This window comes from Coenobita brevimanus, chromosome 9, assembly GCF_032717465.1.
Source record: "Coenobita brevimanus isolate Jiangsu-jjx chromosome 9, ASM3271746v2, whole genome shotgun sequence".
Classification (NCBI taxonomy): Eukaryota; Metazoa; Arthropoda; class Malacostraca; order Decapoda; family Coenobitidae; genus Coenobita; species Coenobita brevimanus.
In genome coordinates this window covers 8,596,507-8,621,324 of record NC_136962.1, presented here as the reverse complement: position 1 = coordinate 8,621,324, position 24,818 = coordinate 8,596,507, and positions in this window count along the sequence as shown.

The following is a 24,818-nucleotide window of genomic DNA, read 5'->3' as shown; positions in this document are numbered from 1 at the left end:
AAGGTTATAGCTGTGTACCTGCCAAATATGAACACAAGATATATAATTTAGAAATATAGTATTGACGCTTTGATGTTAATAATTACAGTGTCCTGTACACGAGAAGTGATTATGCTAGAGTTACCGCGCTCTAATTTTATCGCGTTTTCTGTCGCAACTAATGACAGAGAATCAAGTGTGATATTAATGGGAAACTGCAGGAAAACGCAAGAACGCACTCTTGAGCTTTGCTGGTGATATTTGCATTCATTTCCAAGCCTGTTTCACACTTCATCATCTCCTTGATCAGTCTGACCAGGCTGATTCTCAGTGTGGGTATACTGTATAATCAACACTGCAAAAACTAAGCTATTTATTCTCTCTGTCTCACAGGCCTGCCTGTACAGTACTCTACCACCGTCACCCTCCTCGGTTCTCATCTCGAAGAAACAGAATTAAAAACATTTCAGTATTCCTCTCTTCTACTTCTATACAGTGTCGTCACCAGGGGTTAGATATTGGGGGGGCTGTAGCCCTGGTGAGGGTAGAAAGGGGGGGCGAGCGAAGCGAGCCTATGCAGCTGGGGGGTACGGGGGGGATCTGTAAGCCCCCCCCCCCGGAAAAATTTTCGGAAATTGAGCAGTTTTAGGGGCATTTTTGAGGCCTATAGATGAAGAAAAAGTAAAATAAGGTCTCAGGCTATTAATAAGAAACTTATAGGACACATGAATACTGATGGGCCTACAAAATACCAGGTATCAGTAAGCTATCTATCTATCTATAGCCCGACGCCCTAATCCCGCAAAGGGTGGCCGCAGACAAAACGCCTCTAAGTCACTCTGTCACCCACCATTTGACTCCCCTCCCCCAACTCACCCCCTCCCCCACATATCTCTCAACTCCATCCCTCCACCTCATCCTCGGTCTACCCCTCCCTCTCCCTCCCTCCACCTCACCTACATACACCCTCTTAGTCAGTCTTTCATTCTCCATTCTCTCCACATGTCCAAACCACCTCAGTGTATTTCTCCTAATCTTTTCAACCACATCCACATCTACCCCACAACGTTCCTTCACTTCTTCATTCGTCAACCTGTCCCTCCACGTCACTCCACATGCTCCTCTCAAGTAACTCATTTCCACTGCTCTCACTCTTGACGTGTTCCCCTCTTGCAAGGTCCACGCCTCGCTTCCATACGTCAGGGTAGGGATCACAATACCATCATGCAGTGACTTCTTAACTTCCATACTCACCTCCCTATTTCTCATCACTGCTTTCAGTGTACCAACAACCTTTCTTCCCTGCTGTACCCTTTCACGTACTTCATCCCCCAAAGTTCCATCCTTACTCATCACACTACCCAAGTACTTGAATGCACTCACATTCTCCATATCCTCACCATCCAACTTCACTGCACACTCTGTGACTACATTCCTCTCAAACACCATAACTTTACTTTTGTTTACATTAACTTTCAGCTTCCTCCTCCTACACACTGTCCCAAATTCATTCACCAAACCTTGCAACTCCCATTCATCTTCACTCAACAATACTGTATCATAAGCAAACAGCAACACCGGAAGCTTCCAAATCTCACCCTCATTCATTAGGGCCACCCCCACATCCACTGCCCTACCTTGCACCTCCTTTACAACCCCATCCATATATATATTAAACAGCCATGGAGACATCACACACCCCTGTTTCAGTCCCACATTGAGATCAAAGAACTCACTCAGCTCACCATCCACTCGCACCGTAGCCCTAGCTCCCTCGTACATACTCTTCACAGCACTCAACAATTTCCCCTCCACTCCATATATTCTTAATACCTTCCACATACCTTGCCTATCTATTCTGTCATAAGCTTTCTCCAAGTCCATGAAGGCAGCATACACTTTCCTTCCCTTCTCTAGATACTTCTCCACTAAACATCTTAGAACAAATATCTGATCTACACACCCTTTTCCCTTCCTAAATCCCCCTTGTTCTTCTCCAACTAGCTCCTCTGTCATATGCCTAACCCTATCAATAAGTATTCTACCATATATTTTACCAGTCACACTAAGAAGGCAAATACCCCTATGGTTACCACATACTTCTCTCTCCCCTTTTCCTTTGTACAGAGGAACAATTATACCTGATTTCCAGTCCTCTGGAACCCTTCCCTCTTCCCAAGCCAATCTACACAACTTCCATATCCACTCCACAACAATCTCACCCCCATACCTAAGCATTTCACCACACACTCCATCAATTCCTGGGGCCTTTCCCAGCTTAATCTTCTTCATCGCTTCCACTACTTCCGACCTACTGATCTCTTCCTCCCTCCTCTCATCTCTTCTTCTCCCAGCCATTCCCCAACCACTTATACTCACACTGCTCTCACTCTCTACATTCAACAAATCCTCAAAGTGCTCCTTCCATCTCCTCAATTTCTCTCTCTTCTCCACGAACAATCTATTATTCCCATCTTTCACTCCCCTACTATTTCCCCTTTCACACTGCCTTACTTTCTTTACCTCCTTCCAAAACAATTTCTTACTCTCCCTCCATTTCACACTCAGATTCCTCCCAAACTCTTCATCCACTTTCTTCTTACTCTCCTTCACCAGTCTCTTAACCTCCCTTCTCCTGCTCACATATAGCCTACCTCTCTCTCTCTCTCTCATCTTCTCCCCTACCTCTACTCGCCAACCATTCACCATATGCCTTCTTCTTTTTGTTCCACAGCTCGTTTCACCTCATCATTCCACCATGCTGTCCCTTGCACACCCTTGCACCTCCTCCTCACTCCACAAACCGCCTCACAAGCTGCGCTTATCTCTTCCGTGAATATCTTACATACGTCTTCCACCCCTTCCATCTGCTCTAGCTCATACCTTCCCAATCTTTCTTCCACTATGTGTAAGTAGCCGGTTCTTCGGCCTTATGATATAATGTGTACAAGGTAATTGTATAAAGCTTTTTTGCAGATAATAGTTTTTCTTCAATTGCTAGTATTATGTGGTATCATAACGGTTTCTTAGTCTTACCATATTAAATTTGATAATTCAAATAAGCTCTTTATTCAATGTATATAGATATAATTGCCAAGGTTTATCTTCCATTACCAGTACTGTGATAGGAAAACAAAAGCATTCACAAAAAACAAAAATTATAAAATAGATCTCGTGCCGGTTCTTCAGCAAGTATATCAAGGTTATCACTTGTGCTGGGCGGTGGCTAAAAAAATAATGAGAAAATATAATATATATTATAGAGAGAGAGAGAGAGAGAGAGAGAGTTTTAGCCTACTTTCCCACTCTGTACGTTTAGGACAATATATTTGCAACCATGAGAAATAGCCTAGGCCTAGTCAATTTAAAAATAAATCAATAAAAAAAATCCTGGCCTAAGCTTCATAAAATGACTACTGAAATAGTTTGATATAGGGCTACTTAAACATGTCTGAATGGGTTCAGCTTTGGGGTTATCTGGGGTTGCTTCTGGCACCTCATTCCCAATAACAGCCACTTTTTCTTGGCATTCATCTGAGTCATCTTTGGAGGTGCGGGTGAGAAAGAATTTCCTTATGTCACCCTGTCCCTGAGGATTTTTAAATGACCTTTTCATCACTTGAGTGGCTGCTGGCTGATATCCGCAAATGTATTAATGTAGAATAGCCTATAAAAGGGAAATGACATTCAGTTATGACGGTCGAGTGTCGACTGAACCAACTAAGTACTGCTGACTCTCTGTATAGAGTACAGGCTAGATCTCATATCTGTAAAAACAAAAATGAACAGGTAAAGTGAGGTGGCTAGCAATATACCGGAACGTAGTAACGTCTATACAGCCACTGAAACCAATACATTCAAATAAAACCGAACACAACACAGGATTTAGCCACAGTTCACGGACACTTCTCAATGTAAACAAACATTCCGAGTTCCGATACTCTGAACATTCGAATTGGTGAAAAATTGCATAGATCAGATATTTTAGACTGCATAATCCAATTTTAAAGCTTCGTGATTAATATATACCATATTATATATTGTAAAAATATAATAAGTCTGATAAATGTAATACAATCTTGCATTCTTTGTGCAATAAGTATATTTCAAAGAAAACCAAGCTTGGAAAAAGTATATGGGAAACTATTATGATCTGAGTCATAGGTTTACGTAAATTGTGAATAACTAATCACATTATATAGCTATAAATAATATTGTATTAAACTAATATGGATGCACGAATAAAAGTGGATTGGCGGTAGGGGGTTGGGGGAAAGCTAGGTGGGTCAATGTCGAGCTGCAAGCATACTATGTAATCTGGTGATTTTTTATTATTATTATTTTGGGGGTCTGCAATTTTGGGGAGGCTGAGTCCTTGATTTGGGGGGGCTAAACCCCCCTAGTCCCCCCCCCTGGTGACGCCACTGCTTCTATATCCCGTCCTAGTATATCTTTCCCAGCGACACGCGGGGGTCAGCATCACTGCTCGTGCATTTTGCCTGTTGTATAAGCTACTCGTTCATTCGCTCTTATCTTACCTAACATGGCATCCCTCTCTCCTTTCTCCCCAGAATTACTTCGACCTCATGAAGTGGTTCAAAACCAAGCCATGCGTTTCTTTCTTCACTGTCCTTGGTCAGCCTAAGTAGTGCGCATGCTCACTGAACTCAGTTTGCGTCCTGTTACCGATCGCTTTAATGTGCTCGGTGTCAGCTTCGCCGCACAGTGTCTGATCATATTTAATGTCTGATCACATTTCCGTCCCCTGCCCATCGCTTTTCTTCCCCGCTGATTGCTGTTCTCTCTCTGATGCCACTCATCTTGACCGAATCCGGCGCACTCATGTCCCCAGAATGGCCCCCTGGCTCTTCTCCCCAGCGCTCAGACAGATATCCCTCCAGTATCCATGCTGAACCTGTCATACCCTCTCTTGTTGACACTCTTCTCCCTTTGTGGACAATTACAATTCCTGCTGTTCTTTATACGCCTTTTGCCACTGCTGCTGACCGTCCACCTATCTCTCCTCAATTCTCCATCACTGAAACACTCAGTAGCTTGTACCTACCCTACTCATCCCGTTCACGTTTATACTGTTATATTGACGGTTCTGTTCTCGCTAAAGAAGGAGATGTATGCCTCGCCTTTACTAATTCTGCTTCTCCCATATTCTCCACCTCCCACCATCTTCCCAGCTGGACTTGTACCCAGTGTGAAGCGTCTGTTCTCATCTTTGCCATTGACTTCCTTCTCTCTCAAAACATCTCAGGCCTAATTATTGGCGATTCCCAAATAAGCCCTCGGCCTTCTTCGCGACTTTCCCCTGCCCCATTCAGCTTCCCTTTTCCTTTTCTTCTCTCCCCTTACTGCCATCCCCATCAGGCTCATGACCTCTATCTCAAGCTCTCTTCTGTTTGGATTCCAGTCCATGTTGATCACACTCAGCTCAATCAGGTTGATTTTTCTGGGTTCGCCTGCAATCTCCTTCTCCTTGTCCTCAGGCTCCCAGTGCCCAAGGCAACTGGCAAGCAAATCTTGAATAGGCTAGTTGGGACCGAGACCTGCGTACTGATTCTTTCATTCAATATATTACCACTATGCCGCAAGTCGAACCCGGGACTCTCACCCTCTTCTTGCCCACAGTGGGGGTGGAGGAGCACTAGTTGCAAGACTGTGACAATGTGAGTTACAAGACTGTGACAATGTGAGATAACTTTTACCTGATCGTCGAGAAGTAGATTGCTGCCTGGCTCTCACCTGAGAATCCCGGTGTCGTATGCACGGAGTGACTTATGCTGAAAGTCACCGTTCCGCTCAGTGCGCATGCGCCGAGTGGCCGTTTAGCTTCTATTTTGAAAGTATCTGCATGTTATCTCAAATTTTGTGCCATTTATCAACAACATTGTATGAAATACATGTGTCAGGAAGATAGTTGGATGTCTCATCGACCTGTAGGTAACTATAGGTCGATATTTGGATATATATAAATAAAGATATATATGTATGTTACAGGCAGATTGTGAAATGAGTCGTTTCGTGAATTACGATTAGTTTAGTTTAGGTTTATTTAGGTTAGGTTGATCTAGGATAAGGTTAGGTTAAGGTTAGGTTAGCTTTGGTTAGGTTTGGTTAATTTAGGCTTAATAAAGAAGGGAACCGTAACTTCCAGCATAAAGTCACTCCGTGCATATGACACCGGGTTCAATTCTCGGCATAGTGGTAATATACTGAATGAAAGAACCAGTACGCAGGTCTCAGTCCTATCAAGCCTATTCAAGATTTGCTTGCCAGTTGCCTTGGGCACGGGGTGCCTGAGGGCAAGGAGAAGGAGATTGCAGGCGAACCCAGAAAGATCAACCTGATCGAGCCGGGTGTGATCAACATGGACTGGAATCCAAACAGAAGAGAGCCTATGATCGAGGGCGTGAGCCTGATGGAGATGGGAGTAAGGGGAGAGAAGAAAAGGGCCAAGCAGCCCTAGTGGAATTCATTAGGTTAAATTAACATACGTAATTTTTTTTCTGGGAAACACATTGAGCGTATTGTTGAGAAAAAACAATGGTTAGCTTTGAAACGACGGGGAGAGCGTCGTTCCTGGCTGAGGGCTCCTGGTGGTGAGACGAGTACGCATACAGAACGGAAATATGAGGCCGGGAGGTAGGTAGGGAAGCTGATTGGGAGGAAGGCAGGATGGGTGGGAGATATGCAGACGGGTAGGCTGGGAGGCAGGCAGCAGGGTAAGTAAGTAGGTGGGTAAGTAAATGGTAAGGCAGGGAAGTAGGTAAGTAGACAGGCAAGGGTAAAAAAAAAAAAAAGAAGAAGAAAGGTGTCCTCGGGTGAAGGGTTAAAGACATCTAGTAGTAATAATTAAACTTTTCTGTCATCATAACTGAGTAGAAACGAAGAACAGGCAAAGTAAACACAGTACCAGGATAGTGATATCGTTGTTCCCTTGACTGGTTTTATTTCTACGGTTCACAAATATTACATCTTGTTACAACAGTACAGGAGGAAATGGTACAAAAATAGACAATGTTTATGAAATGGAAGGCAAAGTTGCAAAAGTGAGTGTAGGCAACACGAGTCTATGCGTGTGATGGGGGATGGCGGGAAGAGGAACAAACGACCGAATTCTCGCTGGAGTGGGGAGATTTCGCAATGCCTCTTCCTTAGTGATTAATTTTGCATCTTACACCTGACCTTTCTCTTGTATAATTGCCTAGTATCCACACGGCTGCATCAAAGAAATACCAGAAGATTATTTAGGTGTGATGTGCAAATCAAAACTGAGAAAGAGACGAAGCGAAATCTCCGAACCTAGCAAAAATTCTGGCCCAAGTGACGTGAAGCGGGACTCGACAGTGGAAGCTCTGCAGTGCTGGACAGGCTGAGACGCTTCGCCAAACGTTTTCAAGAATCGAGGTTTCTAGATAATACTTGTTTTCCATCCTTAACAAGAAGCTGGTCGACGAGGGTTTAGCACAAATAGTTCACAAAAGGGTACTTAATCCCCTTCAGCAGCGTGATAACTTGATTTCTGAAGGAGGGGAGTTTGATCTATGTTGACAGTTCTCTTGTATTTAGCTTTGTCGAAGAGTGGGAGGCGTGGCAAACTGTATACTCAGACATAAAACTTCAGCACACAGACAGCGGTGGTGAGCGGGGAGGGAAGCTGCAGAGGGGTGGCAAAACACACCACAGCACATCACAGCACATGCCTCACCTCGCTCGGCCACGGCACAGCACACGCCTCACCACGGAAGGAACACTGCTCACAACATTACACAGACACTCAGGCTACGGGCTGCTTCACCTTCCTCTGCCTTGGCATACGGACAGCACCCTGGTTGACCTTAGCAGTGTTGTAAAGCTGGCGGGTGCTGACACAACGTTGCTACCAGGTCTACACCCGACTACGTTATTACACTAATGACTGCACCTTCAGAGCAAAGTACTGTATACACTTCACTTTATATCCTACGTTACACTGAGTACATGTTAAGCTACGTTTAAGATACTAAGGTTGTGTCCTATTTTAGTCGTGCTCAGTTGAAGGGGGTCGAATTCTAGCTTGAAGGCTGGTTTGAAAATACATTGGATGTGACCGCATTAGATTTAAAAAAAAAAAAAAAAAAAAACAGTTCTTTCCCTTTTGGCATGTTTTAGAGGTTATTTCATAATTTGGAAACAGTCTGAACCAGTTATGCATAAAATGTCCCAACACATCTGCGTGGATCGTACCTGCATCGTGACTTGAGGATCATTATCGTTATAGGAAGGCCCAGGAACCATGAGAGTGAGAGGACAGCAGTGTAGGACCCACACCTGCCCCCACCCTCTGTGAGGATGCAGGCTGACTGATTAAAGAAAACAAGGAATCACACAAAAAAAGAGCATGAAAATAAGAACCACGGTAGAATGAAGAAACACAGGAGGCTCCAGCATAACTTCCCTCAGCGACGCAGGTACGGTTGACAATATATTGGCTGACTGAGCATGTGACTAAAATGTGACATTACCACTACTAGGCTACCAATGCTAATCTATCTATGTGGCGGCTAACACCAAGTGTTACCCTGGAAGGCAGGCAATCTGGCTCTTCACACAGAAACTTTTAACCTACAAGCTAATGTTCCCATGATTCACATAGAATAAATGATCTCTTACATCAACAAAAATATAATTCTATACTATCCAGCAGCTAATTTTAAGACACCAGTAATGTACAGACACATATGACCAGTCCATGAAATGGTAAACCTATTTTCTGCCAGCAGAAAAATAAACTAATGATGTCTGGAAGTACTGTACATAACACGCACTGTTGCTGACGATGATGTGTGAGGTGACTGGCGGCGCAACACCACTGCTGCCTCACATCCCGCTACAACCTGCACTAACTTACACTACTACACCTGAAACACTGCTACTTAGCCTAGTATACATCCACTTAGGAGAACACGTATACACTTGTGGATGTGGCACCTACTGTACTTCAGGATGGAGTGACATTATATTGAAGCAACAGCTCGAAGTCAGTAATGCAATGCTGTGTGACTATAATGCTCATGGTAGAATATCAGGTTAGTATCATCATTGCACTGATATGCAGTTATATATTACTAAAGATTATCCTAATTAAAAGAACAATGAAATACTGTATGTAAGCATACTTGTTATTTTCAGGTGGTGTTCTCGTTGATGAATCAGAAATGAGACTACAGTCTTCAAACGACTGCAAGGGCAAAGCAACGATTTCAGAAATTGAATGGCCAAGGAGTGGCCAAGCCTAATTACGAAGTGGCTCAAGGAGATCTCTTTAGAGATCCGGTGGTATTCCCACGAATATCTGGGGTGGCCCCTGGGTTGGGCAGGCATATTTCAGGGGGACCAGAGCCAAACTGGCCAAAGCGACTGAGTGTGAAGAAAAAATCAGCATAAATTTCAGTAATCTTACTAAGCAGACAGAAAAGTTAATGGCTGATTTCCTGTGAGTCAAGGAGTATCGAAACTAGAGGATGGTAATTAAGTAAGGCAACCCCCAAATCACGGTAATAAGGCAATGCATAACAAGAGACAAAGCTTTAGTAAACTGAGAATCGCTGAAAAAATAGTTTGCCACTCACAACAAACGGCCATCAGTCACCACGATTTTTTGCGTCTCACTTCTTGTGTAAAAGAAAGAAATATGCAACATTATGTGATCGTCCTGATTTTATGAAGAAGGGCGAGGTCAGGCGGAATGAAAACCAGGAGAAAATTATTTACAAGTTGGTAAGGCTGACTTTTTAGCGGTTTATGTAAAGAAGTTTTACCTATGTAACCTGAACTCAGAATTCAATATGAAACACTCAGGACGTTTTGACTCGTCACGTAAATTTCACCAAACAATGTCTGAATCACAACTTAATGATTGTGCTGGAAGGAGGCCGGAGACTGGGAGTAATTATACTGTATTTGGCGGTCGTTGTATTCGTGTATAATGTCCATCACGTTATTTGAGAGGCAACACCAATCTCTTCCTTCTCCCCGCGACCCCCTGTGCCATTCAGTGTTGTGTGAGTGCGTAACCTCTGGGCCTGCACCTCCCCTTTGCCTGTAATGAGGTCTGCCCATACAAAGCACAAGACAGCAACATTTCTTGGATGTAGTCAAAGAAAGGTCCCCCCCCCCCCTCCCGTGCGAGAGGCCTTGTAACTCGCTGCATTCAGGCTTGGCAACGTGCATCTGGCGCCAGGGATGTGGGTGAGGAGTGGCGCCAAGGGGGTGGGGCAGCTGATCTGCACGAAACACTGCTTCAATCCCCCCCCCCCACACACACACACTCCTTCGAACCAGGATGCAGCACCGTATTACGTATTTCAAAGACAGTTATGGCTGATTTGAAATATGACGTGAAGCAGTGATTGGTGAAGATCAATTCCCCCGCACCCCACACGATCACTCCTCACCACCATCACTGACGTCAGGTACAGTGTCAATAAGCTTGAATGCCGCAAGTCACAAGGCCTCTTGCACTTAAGGGCTACTTTCTTGTATGAATGGCTGTCCATTTATTTCTGTATTAGGCATTTACTCAGGTCCATAAAGGAAGTTCCCCAGCACCTTTTCTTGAGCGATTTAATTTTTACATCTGGCTTGTTAACCTCCCTTGTACCTTACAGCAACACGGAAGAGGATGATAACGTAAGCAAACTAAATCGCACTGGAAAAGGGGTTAGGGAGCTACCTTACCCTGCGAGAGTACAGCCATTAACCTCTTCAGCACTACGACGCTCTCTTAACGTAAACAAAATCGTCTGGTGGCAGAAAGAACGTGCCACAAAAATCGTCATGATAGCGAGGGGATTAAACTGAATAAAATCGTCTATCTGAAACAAGACTTAGAGCGAAAGGAAAAAAATTTCAGAGGGTACACGAATATTATCCTTTAAACTTGTCACTATTCGTAGGTGTTCAAAAAGGGATGAGGAGGCGAGATGTAAATACTTCATCACGGTGGAGGGGATAACCATTTCACTTCGAGGACCTATTTCGTATCCCGTTATTCCTACCGACAAGCGATTTTATTCAGCTGTGGAGAGATGGTCAGGAAGTGGAAGTGTTAGGGTAGCTGCAGCCTTCATTATTCTTCTTATTATTATTATTATTATTTTCACTGCTAAATGTTTCTCTAGAGTTGGATCAATTTTTTGGTGGCAACGAGGACAAATTAAAAAAAAAAAAAGTCATCCTATACTCCTTTAACATTATCCTGGCCCAGATTTTTCGTTGTTTTTGCAGCTTATTTCACATAGGTCAGTGGGAGAGGAAGGCAGTACTACATCTACATCCTTGCCATTGCACTTCTTCGTGACTAGCACGGTAATCTAGGGCTAATCTATTTTTCCAACTCAGCATTCAAGACGGAGAGCTGGGAATTTTAGGCCAGGTATGAGTATAAGAATCTCCCTAACACCTTTTCCTAAGCGATTTATTTTGCTTGTTACACCTTACTGTCTATTCTGTGTTACATAAATCCTTCCAACGTCGGCATACTCTGCATAAATGACAACAAAAGGATCCTAACCACCCATATCCAAAAATAAATCGCTAAAGAGGAGGTGCTAGGGAGTTTTCTTTCCCTATGATAAGAAGGCCTAAGAGTTCTATATTTAATTTCACCTTATTTCACTTCTGTAAAATCTACTACAAAAAAAAAAAAAAAAAATCCACCGCTTTCCCTAATATCAAATGGTGTCTATTCTTTGGTACAGGAAGAGTTTGTTCATTGTACCGTCTCAATTACCAACGTGAAATTAACCTGGCACTCTCAATTCCTCTTCCTTACTTCAGTTCCCTATTGAATAACATGTAAAATCAGAAATCTCACTGAACTGTTTATTTCTTCAAGAGTTATTCATGTCTTTCATTACAGCTAAATGGAGACTCTTCTTTTGTTGACTTTTAGATATGTACACTGTCTTATATTTCCAGACTGTGGATGGAGGATGGGTGGATGGAAGGAGGAAGGGAGAGTGGATGGATGGACTGAAGAAGGGTTGATGAAGGAAGGAAGGACAGGTAGGAGGGTGAATGAAGGGAGGGTGAATGGAGGGAGGACAGGTAGAGGGAGGGTGAATGGAGGGAGGATGGATGTAGGGAGAGTGGATGGTTCTGCAGTTAAAAAGTAAAATGAGGATTAAATACCTTCTCTGTGTTAACTTATTTTTTTCCGACAATTTTACGGGATGGGGTGAATTGGTTGGGATTATTATTATTATTATTATTATTATTATTATTATTATTATTATTATCGTCATCATCATTACTGTTATTATTATTATGATTATTGTTATGATGATGATGAAGACTTATTATTATTATTATTATTGTTATTATTATTATTATTATTATTATTATTGTTATTATTATTATTATTATTATTATTAAATGGTTTCCTGTAAGCCAAGAAACCATTTACAACGCTGGGTGGTAACCATATAACCAAACCATACGTGCTCCCTACGTGTTAACAAGTGGGTTGGTGGAGGGTTGGTGCCCCTCCCTGTAAAACAACTAACTCAGTGTCAAATGGCCACCCTTTACGGGATTATGGTGTCTGGCAATTATTATTATTAGCAGAACACCAGAGCAACGCCAATATGACATAAATACTCAGCCAACACAAGGAAGGACACAAGCAAAAAACATTACCCCATCGGTCTGAAAGGGTCAAACAGACAGACTAAACAGAACCCAATAAAACAGACAAAAACAGACGATTGCATTCATTTTAAGAAGGAATTAAAGCACTGAAGGGACAAACCAAGCCTACATCTAATTTCCTGAGGTGAACGAAAGCCTGTGGTAAGGTGAGCGAAACAATGTGAAAATCGCAGAAGAAATGTATAAGAAGGACGTAATAGGAGTGAAGGTGTTAGTGTTGGTTTCGTCAGCGGCTCAAAATTTATCGACGGTGTCTGCCTCCTTGCATGATCGAGTTTGGTATGACGGTGCGGTGTGTAGGGGTGCGTGGGGGTGGAGGTGTGATGATGATGATGATGATGATGATGATGATGATGATGATGATGATAATAATAATAATAATAATAATAATAATGTTTCTATTGATGTTGATGATGAATTGATAATAGTAGTAGTAGTAGTAGTAGTGGTAGTAGTAGTAGTAGTAGCAGCAGAGGTGAGAACATTAAGAACAATGATAATAATAAGAATAGTAATAATAATAATAATAATAATAATAACAATAAAGTAAAATAATGATAAAATGATGATTACGATGATGATAATGATGATACAAAAGCTGCTGCTGCTGATAATGATGATACTAATGCTGCTGCTGCTGATGATGATGATGATAACTGATTTCAATAAGCCAATCACCCCACAAACAGAGTAGCATATATCATCATTATTTCTCTCCATCTCCAAATGATGATATTAAATTCAACCCAGGAGACGCTTTGTAAATGGAGAGGTTGGATATTGCCCTCATTAACCCCTTCAGACTCTCTCTCTCTCTCTCTCTCTCTCTCTCTCTCTCTCTCTCTCTCTCTCTCTCGTTCTTAGCATATATAATCCACAAAACACATCACTGAACCGAAGGGGATGATACAGAAACGCACGTCTTATGAGGCAAGTTATTTTTAATGCTCTAATTCTCGCTCTAAATATTATTATTATTTTCTCATTTAATTCCTGGTATTTTTTATCACTCTCTCACAGCATTTAATCAGAACTCGTCCCCTGAATAAAAAGAGTTCTTTATTTCCTTCCGTATATTTTGGTTTATTTTTTACGTAACTTTTCAATTCATTTCGCCCCCAATTTCTCTTTACGTAATACCAGACGATTTTAGTCAGCTACGAGGGAGAGTGAATATTGGTCCCATTAACCCTTTCATGTTTGGGATTGTACAGGTGATTTTCAGAGAGAGAGAGAGAGTAAGAAATATGACCCATAAAAATGCCTTGCCCAATAGAAAGGATCGGGTGTCACCTTTTGCCTCGAAGTTATTGCTGTTTTTGATCTTAGTTACCGTGTTTCTCGTATGTTCTTTCCGTCTACTTGGGAATTTAGTGTATTAAGTCTATGCTGATGGCTAGAGGATGGATGGAGGGGATGGATGGAGGGAGGGAGGGTGGATGGATGGAGGGCAGATGAGGAGAGGAGAGTGTTTGGAGGGAGAGAGGGAGGAGGTTAGTGTGGATGGATGGAGGACGGGTGGATGGAGGGAGGAAAGGAGGGAGGGTGGATGCATGGAGAGGGGGAAGGGTTGAAGGATGGAGGGAGGAAAGGGGGAGGGTAGATGGATGGAGAGAGGAAAGAGGGGAGGGTAGATGGATGGAGGGAGAGAGGGTTGATGAAGAGAGGGGGAATGGCAGGTAGTTGGCTGTAAGGATGGTGGATGGAGGGAGGTGGAGAGATGGTAAAGCGATCTCATTTCACACACACACACACACACACACACACACACACATACACACAAGTACCTGCGTTCATGATGGGGGGGGCGAGGATGTCACTGGAGGGGCAGAGGGGCAGGCACGTCACCAAACCTCATGTCAGACCACTACACTTCACCACCAGGACACATCGAGTCACTTCAGGTCACCAGAGTACAAGGGTCACCACTATTTCAAGTCACTAGGGGATAGGGTCACTAAATACCCGTGAACACCAGAAACAGGTTATCAGAGTACAGAGATCACCAATACGGCAAATCACTATAATCCAGCGTCACCAGTACCAAGGTCACTTATGCACACAATCACCAGCAGCTCAGGTCACTTCAGTACGAAATAGCACCAACAGGAGGGAAGTTAGGTCATTCCGGCACACTAGTTAAGATCACTAGAGTACAAAAGACAGCTGGCAGGGGCACACATCCAACGGGAGCAGAGGTACAGCAAGGCACAGCACGGCAGGCACATGTACACGCGCGACACAGCACAGCACAGCACAGGGGAGGATGAGAGGCCGTGCAGGGGACGTAGAGGCGCGTGTCGGGTGTGTGGACGTCACCGCGGCCAGGAAGTGACTGCCAGGGCCTACCAGCTTACCTGTTCACTCACCTGCCCGCCAGCCACGCCACTCCTACGTTGTCGTACGGCACTCCGGCCTGGCAGCGCCGTCGTGGCCCCCTCATCAGCACCAACGAAGGGGAGGGAGCAATGGGAAGGGAGCGATGGGGGCAACAAGTGATCAGGGGCAGGGAGTGAGTGGGAAAATGAAGTGAAGGAGGGAGAAATGGGAGTGAGGGAGCAAAGGAGTGATGGGCGAGAGAAGTAATCGGTAGAGGGAGTGATGAGGGAGACGAAATGAAGGACAGGAAGGAGAAAGGGAGTGAGAGAAGAGGGAAGCACGGAAGTTTAATCGTTTCCCAGCATAACATCATTAGTCCAGTGTCGTAGGTTTTGTAATATTGTTGCTGTTGTGAAAGAATTTTAGTTTGCTTTAACAAAGACACTGGAGGATTAATGAAGTATCTAAGCCCTTCAGAGGGGAAAATCACTACTACTCGTGAGCTAAATAACATTATCTGACAGCAACAAGAGTAACATAAAAATGATGTTCTTGACGTGAACTATTCAAGGTTACACAGTCAGCTTCACCTTTTTGCTATATGCATCATTACCACTCCTCATTAAAACACTGTAACTGTCTGCACTGTTCTCTGTTGAATAAAACAATTCGATGTGAATCTGAATGAAATAATAAAATGCGTTTATGCAAACGATTAGTGACGAATTTCCGTACTTTCATTGTGCCACGGAAATTACTTTCTTGTAAGCAATTATTTATCAAACACTGCACCAGCACACAATTCTTTGTCTATTCCGAGTGGTATATATATATATATATATATATATATATATATATATATATATATATATATATATATATATATATAATGAAGACAACTATATTGCCTGAGAGGTACAAGCAAAAAAAAAATGAAATGAAAACGAAGCTAGGTAACTATGAGATTAAAACCAAACTTTTAAGTCCTCAAAGAGTGGTTTTTACAGGACGAAAAAAGAACTATTTGTTTTAGATGGGATTACACAGAGACGCAGCTCTCCTCCACGTAATCTTGAAGTCAAATATGTCTTGGGAAATTACTCGTCAGCTTTCACTTCAAACCCAGACCTGGACTCGCGTCTCATCCGCTCTCCGGGAAGGCTACAACTCCGTAATCTCTCAGCAGCCACAAATGTCAAGACACTTTTTATCATTCATTACATCCGTCAACGAAGTTGAAGGAGGTTATGTATTCGCCAATGTTTGTCTGTTTGTCCACACGATGTCTTCAAAAGTCCTCAACGAATTTCAATGAAATTTTGTGGAAGGGTGGGCCATGGGCCAAGAGAGAAATGACTAAATTTAGGGGCGGACCAGGATCCGGATCCGGGTCCTATGTATCCCGCACATTATCCCAAAAAGTTCTCAATGAATTTCAATAAAATTTTTTGAAAGAGTGGGCCATGGGTCAAGGAACAATTGACTAAATTTGGGGGCAGATCGGGATTCTATGCATTCCACACAATATCTCCACGGATCCGGATCTTAATCTTTTTAATCGCATTGGCATTGGCGGAGGTAGGCGCTCCGTGAGTGCTCTCTAGTTGTTGTTTGCTATCAGTAAAAAGTGGCATAATTGTCCTAACTTTCACGTACCTCAGGTTAGACTATCGAGTATCTTGCCAAGTCAAGCAGAACAGACTCTAACATGCATCAAGTATACTGTATATCAGTAAACTACAATATACACAGGTCGAACTCTGGCCTTACTCTGTGACCTTGGCCTTTGACTGATTATTATCAACATCGAATTCCTTTACCCTTACCTTGAATCCTTCCACCAGTTGAGGTCTAAATAAAACGTGTTTAAGTTTACCTCGTCATGCGACCTTGACATTTGATTTATTGCCCTTAAAAAGATTGGGTCGACCCCTTGGCTGTCCCTCGACCCTTCCACCAAGTTTGGTCCATATCAAGCCAAAACAATGTTAGTTATTTTGTTCACACAGACACACACGGGTATATCTATGATCTTGCTCAGTGACCTTGACCTTTGACTCTTCCTCAAAAGCAACCCCTTCCTTCTTGCCTTGCCCTCCACTCTGCCACTAAGTTTAGTCTAAATCGAATCAAAAGAATTTAATTTGTCACTGTAATGTGAAATTGGCCGTTGATCAACTGTTCTCGAAATCTGTAGGTCAACCCCTTGGCTAACCCTCACCCGTTCCACCAAGTATGGCTACAAAATCGGATCAAACATGTGTGAAAATTTAATACTGGTCCCTTACTGGCTAACTTACCTATGCAGTCAGTCAGTGACAAAACAAACTGTTCATTTGATGGTCAGCGTCTACCAACAACGAGTCTCCTTACCGACATGTCATTCCACCTCTCTCTCTCTCTCTCTCTCTCTCTCTCTCTCTCTCTCTCTCATTTGTTATCAGCTCATCAGTTATAAATAATCTCTACTACACAGGCTTTTCACATTAATTTGGCCTAAAATCACCATCTCTCCCGCTTGACTCCTGAGCTGTTGCACTAAATAAATACTGATAGAACAGTACTGTGCAAGTCACGAAGAAGTGTTAGGGAAAGAATGCTGTGTCGTAGTGATTTTCCTTTCATTTTAATGGCGCCTATAATCGACATCTCTCCGCATTCAGTGCCAAGTTGTAAACAGAGATAAACACTAGTATATGGTGCTGGTCACGAAGAAGTGCTATGGAACGGATGTAGAGTCGTAGTATTGTCCTTTATTGCCTCTGAGCTACGTGAAACAGGCAGCAAAAGAACGAAAATCTGGGCCAAGTTAAGAGGAAAGAACTAATAATTCTGTGATGCTATACTCTATGTGGATCTACACTATGTGGATCCTTACTATGTGGATCCTTACTATGTGGATCCTTACTATGTGGATCCTTACTATGTGGATCCTTACTATGTGGATCCTTACTATGTGGATCTTTACTATGTGGATCCTTACTATGTGGATCCTTACTATGTGGATCCTTACTATGTGGATCTTTACTATGTGGATCCTTACTATGTGAATCTTTACTATGTGGATCCTTACTATGTGGATCTTTACTATGTGGATCCTTAGTATGTGGATCCATACCATGTGGATCCTTACTATGTGGATTGTTAGTATGTGGATCCTTACTAGTGGGTGGGGGCGCTCACCATCCACTAACTCGATGTAGTGCTGCTGTTGAGTGTCTGCCCTTTCCTCTCCATTCTTCTTTCCTTCCATCCTCTTCTGTCTTTCTTTCCTTCATTCTTTCCTTGTCCTTCTGCCTACGGGTGACTTTACACACCCTCTTCTGTCTTTCTTTCCTTCATTCTTTCCTTTTCCTTCTGCCTGTGAGTGACTCTACACTGAGTGACAAGCCAAATGGTTTCCTGAACACCAGGAAACCATTTACTACGCTGGGTGGTAACCATATAACCAAATTTTGGCGCCTGATGGTTTAGTGGGCAATTACTGCGCTCCAATCGCATTGATCCGGTGAAGGTTTATATCCAAGGGGTGGTTGAGGTTGATTGCTCATGTAATGCCATTTGGGGATGAGTGAGGCTGGTCACCCTCATCTTAAATGTCAGGACCAACTGCCTAGCCCCGGGCTCCTACGCTCCTCATGGGGCAATGTAGGAATGGATGATGGATGGATGGATGGATGGATGGATCCTTACTATGCGTATCGTTACTATGTGGATCCTTACTATGTGGATCCTTATCATGTGGATTCTTACTATGTGGATCATTATTATGTGGATCCTTACTATGTGGATCCTTACTGTGTGGATCCTTACTATATGGATCTTTATTATGTGGATCCTTACTATGTGGATATTCAGAATGTGGATCTTTATTACATGGATAATTATTATGTGGATCCTTATCATGTGGATCCTTACTATGTGGATCATTATTATGTGAATCCTTACTATGTGGATCCTTACTATGTGGATCCTTACTATGTGGATCCCTACTGTGTGGATCTTCAGTATGTGGATGCTTACTATATGGATCTTTATTATGTGGATCCTTACTATGTGGATCCTTACTATTTCATTCCTACCCACTATTGGACACTTTGAGCCTTAAATATTACCTTTTAGAATAAGGTCGATGATGTCAGGCGTTACGTTGCGTTACTGGTTTCCTAACACCTGCTACTGAGCGACTTATCCTGCCTAGTACACCTTAACACTTCATATCGATATCGTCTGCATCGACAAGAATGACAAATTTAGGCATAGTCTCAGAAGAACACAGTGCTACGGCCCTACAGTCTACACACAGCACTTCTTCGTGACTAGCATCATGCTACAGCATTCATCCCCAGATACAGTCACACCTGTAGTTGGATGGATGGCAGTTTTAGGCCATGTCAGAGTGAGGAAAGTACGTGATGGCGACCAGTCCAGTAGGCGGCAGTTCCAGGATGGCTTCAAACAGGTTGAGATCAGAAGCCAGTTCCCTTAGTCTTCAGTCCTTCCAGCTCACGATTCCCACACTTAGTACGTGTCATACGCTGTACTTAGTGCTGTGCTCTGCTCCCTTGTATTCATCCTCTTATAGCATATTATTTAGTATTTCCTCTCGCAAATTCGTATTCCCTATTATTCCTATTTCTTATATATACTTTATTCTTACTGTTAGTACTTATTACACTTATTGCAGTTTAATAGCCTTCTTCACAGTTTTACATTATACGCATTTCACATAGCTACCTAGAGTGAAAACTTAAAAAAAAAAAATCACAATGGGTATTTTTTGTCGATTGTTCCGGGGCCTAAGGATGGGACGCCGGGGAAAGAAAAATGACGAAATCGATCCAAAAGAAAAGGCGAAAAAAGAAAAGCTGGACAAAAAAGAAGAGAAGCAAAAGAAACATGAGGAAAAGTTAAAGGAAAAAAATGAAAAGAAGGAAAGAAAAAAACGAGAGAAGAGGGAAAAAGAGGAACAAGAAAAGGAGAAAAAAAGCCAAAAGCGAAAAGGATGGTTTTGCAGACTTTTTAGAAGAAAGAGGAAGGCAGGCGAGGACAGGGGAAAGACAGAGGAAAAAGGAAGAGACGAGGAGTTGCAGATCGGAAAGGACGTAGCTACGGAGTCTGAGATGGACATTGAAAAGGAGTTAGTTAGACAGGAAGACCAGGGGGAGAAAGAGCAGATAGAAGAACTCACGCAGATCATAATGGCGAAATCCTTCATGGTCGTAAAGGATATAAGGACACCAAAATTCGTTCCCTCTTTAGAAGTCATCTGGGAGGAGAAGAAGGGGGAGGAGGAACCCGCCAGAGTCATAAAGGATATAAGGACACCAAAATTCGTTCCCTCTTTAGAAGTCATCTGGGAGGAGAAGGAGGAGGAGGAGGAACCCGCCCGAGTCGTAAAGGATATAAGGACACCAAAATTCGTTCCCTCTTTAGAAGTCATCAGGGAGGAGGAGGAGGGGGAGGAGGAAGAAGAAGAGAAAGAGGAAAAGGCAGACGAAGAGAAGAAAGAGGAAGAGGGCAAGGAGGAGGGAAAGGAAGAGGACGGGGGAGAGGAGGAAGTGGAAGAGGACGAGGAGAAGGGAAAGGAAGAGGAGGAGGAAGAGAACGAGGAGAAGGGAAAGGAAGAGGAGGAGGAAGAGAACGAGGAGAAGGGAAAGGAAGAGGAAAAGGAGGAGGAGGAGAAGGAGGGAGAGGGGAAGAAAAAGGAAGATGACAAGGAGGCTGGTGTGTCAGCAGAGGCAGCAGGGCCGGCACAGGACACCCTGGTTTTGTTACGGGAGATAGTGCACAACCTTGGGGCGGGAAGACCCTCTCATAATGAACCTACCAGGCTTAAAATGACGGGTCTTCCCAGAAACTGCCACCCCGGCGTGGTGAAACAAGTACTTGGTGAATTTGGCGCAGTGATCGACGTGTGGGTTAAGCCGGACAAAGCGTTTGGCTTTGTTACGTATGCTGACTTGAGCGCCGCCGCCCTGGCCCTCAATACCTGGCCGGTGGTGGTGAAGGGAAGATCTGTGTGGATGGAGACGCAGGGGCGTGACCACCGGGAAGTTATAGTGCACGGCGTACCCAGTGATGCCCACAACATTGATATTCAACTAATTATGGAAAAAGAATTCGGTGAAGTTATCTTAATCCAACGACCCGTCATCAACAAGGTGCGGACGTATTATGCTGTCATCACTTTCAAAGAAGTTTAGCCAGCCATCTGGGCCAAGTGCAAAGGGTCCATTGATTTCCACAATGAATCTCTTAATATAGGCAAGTCCTCTTACACAACTAAAATTAACCTACGAACAGGGTTTCTTAGAAGACCTAAAAAATATGCTCACTGAGTGTACTTCAGAAATCGTCCCAAAATATGTACCCAGTGTGACTTGTTTATGAGTGGATCCAAATACTGCAGTCATGGAATGGCCCACTGAGTGTCTGCACAGGGGAGGTCAGCAGCGCCCTACTATTACGACCGCTATCACAGGCCCTGCTTACCACTGCTATCACTACCACTATTACCGGCGCTGCTTACCACTGCTATCACTACCACTATTACGGGCCCTGCTTACCACTGCTATCACTACCACTATTACCGGCGCTGCTTACCACTGCTATCACTACCACTATTACCGGCGCTGCTTACCACTGATATCATCACCACTATTACCGGCGCTGCTTACCACTGCTATCACTACCAGTGTTAGAGGCGCTGCTTACCACCGATATCACTACCAGTGTTACAGGCGCTGCTTACCACCGATATCACTACCAGTGTTACAGGCGCTGCTTACCACCGATATCACTACCAGTGTTACAGGCGCTGCTTACCACCGATATCACTACCAGTGTTACAGGCGCTGCTTACCACCGCTATCACTACCAGTGTTACAGGCGCTGCTTACCACCGATATCACTACCAGTGTTACAGGCGCTGCTTACCACCGCTATCACTACCAGTGTTACAGGCGCTGCTTACCACCGACATCACTACCAGTGTTACAGGCGCTGCTTACCACCGATATCACTACCAGTGTTACAGGCGCTGCTTACCACCGATATCACTACCAGTGTTACAGGCGCTGCTTACCACCGATATCACTACCAGTGTTACAGGCGCTGCTTACCACCGATATCACTACCAGTGTTACAGGCGCTGCTTACCACCGATATCACTACCAGTGTTACAGGCGCTGCTTACCACCGATATCACTACCAGTGTTACAGGCGCTGCTTACCACCGATATCACTACCAGTGTTACAGGCGCTGCTTACCACCGATATCACTACCAGTGTTACAGGCGCTGCTTACCACCGATATCACTACCAGTGTTACAGGCGCTGCTTACCACTGATATCACTACCACTATTACCGGCGCTGCTTACCACTGATATCATCACCACTATTACCGGCGCTGCTTACCACCGATATCACTACCAGTGTTACACTGTCTACTACCATCATTTAAAAAAAAAAAAAAAAACTTCCCCGTGGCAGCCACCTTGTCGTGGTGGGGGAGCTTACGTGCCCTGGTGGTGCTGGCGGGGTGTGCCGTGCCGACCACCTCGCTACTGAAGGCACAACCAAGAGCTGCCAACGCCCTTGGGAGAGGGGGAAACAATTCTCCACCAGTCAATTCACTTGGCGTAAGAGGCGTCTATAAGAGGCCTTTCTGTCTCGTCCTTCTCTTCTTACTGTTCTCCTCTTCTGTTCTATCTAGCTTCTTGATATTCCCGTGTTTCTTGTGGCCTTTATTTCCCACTTCTCCTATCAGGTTAGACATCTAGTTTGATGATATAAATAGGTTAAGACTTTCCACTGACGCTGGGCCTTTCTCCCTCACACCGCTTTCACGCCAAGACCACTTCAGCGCCAGCCTTAGTGCCATACAGCCACATGAAGGTTTGGTGCTGGTTCTCCAGTATTCCTTCCTTCCTTCTTTTTCTTATTACGAACACTGCCCTCCACTATTGTCACCATGATCCACTATTACAAACACTTCCTACCACCACTATCACCATAAAACCATTAAAATCACTGTTATCACCACCTAATATCACCATTACAAACACTGCTTACCACTATTATCACCACTAATACCACCATTATAAAAACTGTCTACCACTACTGTCACCACCTAATACCACCATTATAAACACTGCCTACCACATCCTCTCCATGTCTTCTCAGCTTCTTTCTCTAGTTCCTTGTGGGCTTATCCCACGGGTCTATACTATTCCTTACCCCTGCAACACCGCCCACATTTATAGCAATCCTGACTAAACACTGACAAATATTGAACAAATTTTCTACATGCGCCCAAGTAAATGATCGCTATGTTTCCTCTGACTTTCACTCCTATTCACCTGCTACTACTATGTTTCTCAAATTCTTTGTTCCTAGTCTTTCTCTTAGGGTAGGTTATCGTCCTTCATTATCCTCCCAGTTTTACAAAATTACCTTAACTGCACTTTCAAAATGATTCATATTTTAGCGACAAAGGTTATAGCTGTGTACCTGCCAAATATGAACACAAGATATATAATTTAGAAATACAGTATTGACGCTTTGATGTTAATAATTACAGTGTCCTGTACACGAGAAGTGATTATGCTAGAGTTACCGCGCTCTAATTTTATCGCGTTTTCTGTCGCAACTAATGACAGAGAATCAAGTGTGATATTAATGGGAAACTGCAGGAAAACGCAAGAACGCACTCTTGAGCTTTGCTGGTGATATTTGCATTCATTTCCAAGCCTGTTTCACACTTCATCATCTCCTTGATCAGTCTGACCAGGCTGATTCTCAGTGTGGGTATACTGTATAATCAACACTGCAAAAACTAAGCTATTTATTCTCTCTGTCTCACAGGCCTGCCTGTACAGTACTCTACCACCGTCACCCTCCTCGGTTCTCATCTCGAAGAAACAGAATTAAAAACATTTCAGTATTCCTCTCTTCTACTTCTATACAGTGTCGTCACCAGGGGTTAGATATTGGGGGGGCTGTAGCCCTGGTGAGGGTAGAAAGGGGGGGCGAGCGAAGCGAGCCTATGCAGCTGGGGGGTACGGGGGGGATCTGTAAGCCCCCCCCCCGGAAAAATTTTCGGAAATTGAGCAGTTTTAGGGGCATTTTTGAGGCCTATAGATGAAGAAAAAGTAAAATAAGGTCTCAGGCTATTAATAAGAAACTTATAGGACACATGAATACTGATGGGCCTACAAAATACCAGGTATCAGTAAGCTATCTATCTATCTATAGCCCGACGCCCTAATCCCGCAAAGGGTGGCCGCAGACAAAACGCCTCTAAGTCACTCTGTCACCCACCATTTGACTCCCCTCCCCCCAACTCACCCCCCCCTCCCCCACATATCTCTCAACTCCATCCCTCCACCTCATCCTCGGTCTACCCCTCCCTCTCCCTCCCTCCACCTCACCTACATACACCCTCTTAGTCAGTCTTTCATTCTCCATTCTCTCCACATGTCCAAACCACCTCAGTGTATTTCTCCTAATCTTTTCAACCACATCCACATCTACCCCACAACGTTCCTTCACTTCTTCATTCGTCAACCTGTCCCTCCACGTCACTCCACATGCTCCTCTCAAGTAACTCATTTCCACTGCTCTCACTCTTGACGTGTTCCCCTCTTGCAAGGTCCACGCCTCGCTTCCATACGTCAGGGTAGGGATCACAGTACCATCATGCAGTGACTTCTTAACTTCCATACTCACCTCCCTATTTCTCATCACTGCTTTCAGTGTACCAACAACCTTTCTTCCCTGCTGTACCCTTTCACGTACTTCATCCCCCAAA